Source organism: Miscanthus floridulus, chromosome 5, assembly GCF_019320115.1.
Source record: "Miscanthus floridulus cultivar M001 chromosome 5, ASM1932011v1, whole genome shotgun sequence".
Lineage (NCBI taxonomy): Eukaryota > Viridiplantae > Streptophyta > Magnoliopsida > Poales > Poaceae > Miscanthus > Miscanthus floridulus.
The window spans coordinates 58,895,627-58,904,013 of NC_089584.1; the positions used below are offsets into that span (position 1 = coordinate 58,895,627).

The following is an 8,387-nucleotide window of genomic DNA, read 5'->3' on the forward strand; positions in this document are numbered from 1 at the left end:
CCTTCTTTTCTTCATAGGCTTGATTTTAATGATGCCCTCAAAGAAACTTTCCTGACAACTTATTAGTCATCCTGCTCAATGATCAAAGAGATATGACAAGCATGAGGACTTATTGTAAGTAGTAAACTGACAAGAAAGTTTACTACATGAGAACTTTGTAAGTTTACTGACAAGAAAATTAGGACCATTTTTAGGTAGCAAATTGAGTTATTAGTACTGATTCTAGGGCAAAGTAAAGCAGCAGATTAATGAGATATATCATGGCTTGCACTATCTAGTTCACTAAAAATGCATGACGGTTCCGTGTTCAACTCTACATTCACTAAAAATAGGTCGAACTTGAGTTGGCACAATTAATTTGTTTTGAGGTACTCCATCAACACTAACAATGTGGCTGCTTGTGCTGTTAACAGGTTGCTGGATGATAATCATGCCAGCTTAGTAATAATAAGATAATGGAATGCAATTTTTAAAGTTCATACCACTACACCACAGCCCACTTAATCAAACATATTCTCCTCTGATTTTTTTCTATAAAGAACATGACATTTGTGCATCTCGGTCAGCACAAAGACAATGCATTGTTTTTAAGAAAGTTTCCCATGGTTCCAAGGCTGACAGCATTTATAGTGCCACTGGAAAATGTAGTTGAAAACAAAAGCAACAAAATATAAACCATATTAATGGATAAAAAATTACATAGTGTCCATTTCGCTTCATTACAATTAGGTTATAAGTTATATGGGTCACATATACTGATTTAGAGCAGTAAAAAATACCAAGATAAGCTTGACAACCTTGTAGCAGCTGTCATCTACTACAATCCTTCCTGTCTTTAGCAGTAATGATCTCTTTAGCTGCTACAAAATAATTATATGGACCGACTACTCCACAAAAGGTCTTGCAGTTTGCTGAAATGCAAGGCTAACACTATCAACAACACTATACCACCAAACTCAGGTTTAGCAATAGTTAACAAAACAAGACCAATCTATCAAGAGATGGCAATAATTAAGAACGACAAGTAACTTGCCTGGCAGACGTCGCTTGCAGCATTGATCTAATCAGGGAGAGCTTGCATGTGCCTATGTGGCCTCCTAGGAGAGTTGCCGGGATGTCTGTCAGATATCCATTCACACTTGGATCAGATAGGGCAACAAGATGAGGAGCAAGATCAATACATCATAGCTGCTTCGCAAACATTTGTATACTGTGATGAAATTTCACCATAATATGCATGGCTCGTTAGATAACAAAAAACTCAGATACTCATGTCAAACATGTATCAACCTTTAAAGACAAGCAACGTGATAACGATCTACAACATAATTTTTTTAGAGACCAAACATTTCATATTTTGGCAAATAGAAACATCATGTGTCAGACGCATTTCATCAAACATATAGTGCCGTACTACCATTCCTGCCATGGGGGGCTTCAACTGCATTTGGCATCTTGTTAGAAAAAAAAATCTGCATTTGGCAACAGACAAAACGATTACGCAGACTACTGAAAGTTACCTCCCAAGCAAGAATCGCAGGCAGGCAAAGGGATGTGGTGCTTGGAGCTGGAGGGACACTGCTTGGCTTTGAGGTTGATGCAGACCATCCCCTACCAACTAGAGCGCTGGAGGACTACCTCACCATGTCACGGATCTAGGATCCATAGCATCCTCACCACCGAGTGGATAGTCGAGGAGCATGAGCTGCTTCTGCTTCTGCTTCCCGTGCTGTAAGCGGAGCAAAAGCCTAGCGTCCTGTTCAGCGGTACCGGCGCCCCTACAAAAACAAGCGAATGAGAACATGCCTGCGGGAAGAGGGAGAGAATCTGGTGGAAGGGGTAGGTGCTCACGCCCGTTGGTGCACAGCGGGAGTGCGCGCACGGCTAGCGGCGACGACCAGGCGGTGAGGCAGCAGCGGTAGAGGAGGAGGAAGAGCGAGTGGCACACGCGCACCGTGATACGGGCATGGCCAATACCTGCCATGAGGGCCATGGTCGCTCGGCCTCTGTGAGAGCCGCCGCGCGCTACGGCCTCCCTTAGTGTGTGGCTCGGTAGGAATGTTGGATAAGGCAGGGGAGAGATAAGACAGAGAAGCTAGGGTTTGAGAGGAAACCCATGGATCTCAACCGTCGGATCGAGAGATGGACGACTGATGGCAACTGAGGCCATAGCTGGGCCTTTGGGAGGTATTGGCCCAAGTTGTATTTTTTTCTTTTCTTTTGATAATAAATAATTTTTGGGATAGTATTTTTAGATACTAAATGAATTTAAATGAAAAAGTCATCACTAGCAAAGTTATAGAAATCATCGAGATCTATGACTTCTATTTTGGTCATTTCCCCATCCGACTTTGCTTAAAGAATTTAAATTTTAAATTTCAAAAGATGAGAACTTTGAACATAATTTGGGGGTAATAAATGTTTTCAAATGGAAAAAATATCTACAACAAAGTTGTATAACGCATCGAGATCTAGCACTTTTGTTTTGGTCATTTTTCCATATAACTTTGTTTGGACAGTTTAAATTTTAAATTTTAAAATATTAGAACTTCGAACAAAATTTTGGGGTACGAAGTAATTTCAAATGAAAAAGTCATCAACAACAAAGTTATAGAACCGATCAAGATCTACAACTTTTATTTTGATCATTTATTCATCCGACAAAGTGATAGTACCATTGTTCACAAATTTCACATATCTCTCGTATAATTTCATAAACTATAAGAGAGAAATGTGAAATTTGTGAACAATGTTACTATCACTTTGTCAGACGAAGAAATAACCAATATATAAGTTGTAGATCTCGATGAGTTATACAACTTTTATGTTCATCATCTTTTCAGCTGAAATGATTTACTACTTCAAAATGTTGTTTGAAGTTGCTATTTTTTAAAATTCAAAATTTGAATTGATAGAACAAAGTCACATGAAAAAATGACAAAAATAATAGCAGTAAGAACACAATAAATTGATAGAGCATGATTTTAGAAAATTTTAGAAAAAAAGATCATTAAATTTGAAGTTAGTACGAGGGAGAAAGACTAATTACAAGTTTTAGCCAGAGATTAAAAAGAAAAACTGGGCTTGTTCATATGATTTGTGAGAACTTCGGTATATAAGAACTTCACACATAATTTTGGGAGAGTAAATGATTTCAAATGAAAAAGTTATAAACAATAAAGTTGTAGGTCTCATTGAGACCTACAATTTTGATATTGGTCATTTCTTCATCCAAATTCGTTTGGGTAATTTTAAATTTGAGTTTCAAAATTTGATAAATTCGAATAGAATTTTGACATAGTAAAATGATTTCAAATGAAAAAGTGAGCAACAACAAAGTTGTACAACTCATTGAGATCTAAAACTTTGGTGTTGGTTATTTCTTCATATGAATTTGTTTGAACAATTTAAAGCTCTTGAATTTGAACTCAAAATGGATTTACAAATTAAAAAGAGAAAAGAAAGGAAAAAGAAAAAAAACATCTCACGGCCCTACTCTTTTTTGGGCACGGTCTGTCTCCCTCCACCCGTGCCCCCTCTTCCTTTTCACCTGGGCCAAGGCCTAGCTCTGAGCCCAACGTTGCCCATGCCTTATCCCTCTCCCGCGTTGGGCTGTCATGTTTGAAATAACAAACAGTGATGCTCCATAGCCATCACATAAAAACAGCACATATCATCATAAAAATGCCACCGTCAATCGCCTCCTGGTGTCGGGGACCTAATACTGGGGGTACCCCAGGAGGTGGACCCAATAACCATCTAACGTTAAAAACTTCTGGACAGACAAGGGCGCCGTTACGTTCCTTGCCCGAACGACGGAAGTTTGGTTTTGTCTCGCCCGACGCCTTTGGGCCAGCCTCGCCTTGCCCGAGGGCTAAGGGCTAGTCTCTGCCTCACCCAACGTCTTTGGGCCAGCCTCGCCTCGCCTGAGGGCTAAGGGCTGGCCTCCATTCCGCCCAATGCCTTCGGGACAGCTCCGCCTCGCCCGAGGGCTGAAGGCTAGTCTCCGCCTCACCCGATGCCTTCAGTACAGCTCTGCCTCGCCCGAGGGTTGAGGGATAGACTCTGCCTCGCCCGACCCCTGAGAGGTGGGCTCGGTCATGCCCAAGGGTTAAGGACTAGACTCTGCCTCGCCCGACGACTGAGGACGAACCTCGCCCCGTTCGATGTCCAAAGACTGGTTTCATCTTACCTGATAACTTCTCCCCTGTTCCCTCATGATGATGGGTATACAGCAAGACAAGACGTTCGGGTCAACTATGACTTTAAGGACCATACCCTGTGCCCCGGCAGGAAAGGTACTGCCAGGGAGCGACTGGACGGGTGCTTTAGACCCTTTCGGGCGCCGCAGAGCCCAAAAGGTATTGCAGGCGCATGCTCCTCACCCTATAGAGTTGTAGGCGCCGCCTTCAGCTCTAGGACATAGAACCCGATGAAGATATATGACAACCGCTACGCTCCAGAAAAGGATTTGCTATCTCCATGAATGATGGATATTCCGTCACCACGCTATGGACCCAAGGGAGCAGCGCCCGCTTCCCGACCCCTCGAGTCCACCAAATCAGAAGACCTTGCCCACGGCGCTACTCCAGACCCCGACCCCACGTCCCTCCGACAGAGACTCATAGGAACCAAAAGGCATGCGGAGATAGGAAGGAGGAGGCTCATAAGTCAAAACCATTGTACTACAGCCCGTACCCTACGTAGGGCAGCATTCTATAACTGACCTGACATTCTACAGAGGCATCGACAGTATTGTAGGTGCTTATCATCCTTTCACACCCATCAGAATGGGTAACTGAGCTAGGTAGACATGAGCCACAAGGCTAGGTAGAGCACGCATCCTAAGCCCTCACCCTTGTAAAGCCGTCCTCTTCATCTATAAAAGGGGATGCGCTTCCTCCAACAAAGGGAGACCGAATGACACAAGACACACACACATAGTCAAGCTGCTACCAAGCTCTTGGCCTCCTTTCGACCCTCCCATCAGAGACTTGGGACCTGTCCCTCTCTCGATCATTTGTATCCCCTACTACGAACCATTCATGGTGCTAATAACATGAGCAGCAACAAACTGGACGTAGAGATATTCAGCCCGAACCAGTATAAATCTTGTGTCCTTTAGTGCACCATCTGAGCCTAATGCGTATTACTATAAATTTACTTGCCAGTGCTTGTACAAAACACCGACAGTTGGTGCGCTAGGTAGGGGACTTTGCATGTTCCAAATCAGGCCTCGGATGGCCACCCACGCAATCAGCTGGGCCTCGGGCACACATGTGTGTTTTGGTGACCTAGATTTCATCATCACACTAGGAGGAGACCTGGCGCTGACCCATACAGCCGCACAGTCTCTCCCTTCCATCAACCTCAGTCGTTTGAGGCTTGAGGGCCCGCCGGGCAACTCCCTTGGACCCCAGTTATCTAGGGAGGCCTCGCGCAACATCGCCCTGTTTCTAGAAGGCCCCATACAGAGCGCCCTGACAGTGTTTCTGTTCGGTCTCCGCAATGCTACGGTGACCACTGGCCACCTTTTGGCACTACGCATGGTTCAGCCACCCATGGACAGTGAGTTCGTGGGGACAATTGAACCTGATATGGAGACTCTCCATAGGCTCCTCACAGAGGAGCCAGGATCATTCTCTAGCTTAGACTCTAGCAGGGGGAGCCATCACCCTTCTTGGGAGTGCTTCATGGCACGGACCCTAAGGGGCACGTCGAGGACGTCTCCGGGGAAGAGGCTACCCCGACAAACGACCTAGACGGTGGATCTAGGGGGGAGGCAACACCCCCATCTTGTTTGGGGATGGAGCAGTTGAGAGCCCACAAGCTAGAGATCGATGAGGTTGGACAAGGGCTCGTCCAGGAGTACGCAGACATCAATCGTGAGATTGAACGCCGCGAAGGCGGTGGGCACGCACACACCACGGCCTGCACTGTACATCAGAGGATGCTCACCGATTACAGGGGCCTTCCTCACTTCGCTCGGGCAAGCCAAAACATCGCTGCAGCGACGGCCTTGCTGCATGGCCTTTCAGAGGCTGCGACGTCCGAGGATCGCCACGCCTGTCGAGAAATTCGCACGTTGCTCGAGCATGCAGCGGCGCAGCAGGCGGAAAGTTCATTGTCTCAACGACGCAAACCCAACACCAGCCAACGCATGCCCTCAGTGCGTCCCACCAAGGATGCGTCCATTAACCAAACACTGCCAGGCGGCAAGCAGCCCTCCGCCGTCCCAGTGCATCAACGCCTCGGCCATGACCGCGATGTACGTAGCACCATCGATGCTCACAAACACGCCCACGGCGACGATGGAGAGGCAGCACGCCACGGCTACCATCCTCGTCGTGGCGGACGCTATGACAACAACGAGGACCGAAGCCCGAGCCCTGGCCTGCCAGGCCCTCAGGCCTTTGGCTGACACATCCTCAACGCTATGTTCCCACTAAGGTATCGACCGCCTACCAACATCCCTAAATATTCTAGGAAACAAACCTCGGGCTTTGGCTCAAAGACTATCGGCTTGCATGCCAGGCCGGTGGTGCGAGTGATGACGATTTCATTATTCGCAATCTCCCACTATTCTTGGCCGATTCGGCATGAGCATGGTTGGAGGACCTACCGTCCAATGCCATTCAAGGTTGGGTGGATCTAACAGAGATCTTCATGGGGAACTTCTAGGGCACATACAAATGCCCTAGAAACCCATGGGACCTCAAGAACTGCCACCAGAAAGTCGATGAAACCCTCTGTGGGTACATCCGATGCTTCTCTCGGTAGTGCAACAAGCTCCCTAACGTCGCCGACGCCGATGTGATAGGAGCCTTCCTATCTGGGACAACCTGCGAGTCTCTAGTACACAAGCTGGGGCACAGGGGCTCGTGGACCACCAAGGAGCTCCTGGACATCGCCACCAGCCACGCCTCAGGAGAGGAGGCGGTCGGAGCCATCTTCGACTGTTCCAATGGCAAGGTGAGGCGGGACAAGGACGTTGGCGAGGGCGCTTCCAACCGTCCTGCCAAAAGAAAGAATAAGAAGCAACGACGCGACAACTCGCTCATGGCCACAGCCGATCACAAGGGTGGCCGGAAGCCCATGGAGGGTGCTTCAAACCATTTTGAGAAAATGCTCGAGGGGCCATGCCCAAACCATGCCTTCCTGACCAAGCATCTATACAAGGATTGCGGCCTCATGCGCAAATACTTGTCCAGTGGCCTCAATAAAGGGGAGCAGGGGAAGGAACCTACCCCCACTACAGACGACACAGAGGAGAAGGACGACGCCTTCCCAATGCCAACTAGAGCGCTCATGATCTTTGGAGGATCAGTGGCCTATGACTCCAAGCGCCGTTAGAAGGTCGCACGTCGCAAGGTCTATACGGCCGGACCGACCACGCCTGCCTTCCTCTGGTGGTCAGAATCCACCATAACCTTTGACCGGACCGACCATCTGGATGCCGTCCCACACCTAGGAAGGTACCCACTTGTTGTCGATCTGATCATCAGCCCAAAGCGGCTCACAAAAGTACTGATGGACGGAGGCAGTGGCCCCAACATCATGTACGCCAAGACGCTCGACGAGATGGGCGTTGACCGAACCAACCTCTGCCCCATCCGAGCGCCTTTCCATGGCGTCGTGCCTTGTAGGCAGGCCGTGCCACTAGGGCAGATCGATCTGCCTGTCACTTTTGGGGATCGGTCCAATTACCGAACTAAGACCCTCACCTTTGATGTAGTGGGGTTCCCAGGAACTTTCTACGCCATCCTGCGATGACCATGCTACGCAAAGTTCATGGACGTCCCCAACTATACGTACCTTAAGCTAAAGATGCCGGGCCCCCACGGGGTCATCACCATCGGCACCTCCTTCCGTCATGCTTACGAGTGCGAAGTCGAATGCTGCGGCCATGCCACAGCAGTCATCGCCTCCGAAGAGCTTGCCACCCTCAGGGAGGAGGTCGTTGAAGAAGCACCCGACGTGAAGAGGTCGTCCGGGTCGTTCAAATCGGCAGAAGGACCCAAGGAGGTCCTCTTGGACCCTAGCAACTCTGAGGGCAAAAAAGTCCATATCGGGACCACGCTCTCCTCCGAATAGGAAAGCACGCTCGTCGACTTCCTCCGCGATAACAAAGACATCTTTGCGTGGAAACCCTTGGATATATCGGGCATCCCGAGGGAGGTCGTCGAGCATACTCTCCAAATCCTCCTAGGCTCCAAGCCAGTGAAGCAACGCCTGCGCTGCTTCGATGAGGAAAAACACCGAGCCATCGGTGAAGAGATAGCAAAATTGTTAGCTGCTAGGTTCATCAAGGAAGTACACCACCCAGAGTGGTTAGCAAATCCTGTTCTTGTGCAAAAAAAGAGCAGGAAATGGAGAATGTGTGTCGA

At 48.0% G+C, this 8,387-nt stretch overlaps 1 long non-coding RNA gene across 1 annotated transcript; it reads right to left on the reverse strand.

Moving 5' to 3' along the window:
- LOC136452221 (uncharacterized) lies at positions 1-1,833 on the reverse strand. The gene is made up of 3 exons (XR_010758775.1): positions 1,521-1,833; positions 1,034-1,118; positions 1-71 (listed from the first exon to the last, which is right to left on the reverse strand). It is a non-coding gene; the product is annotated as an uncharacterized lncRNA (long non-coding RNA).
- Positions 1,834-8,387: the final 6,554 nt, after the last annotated feature.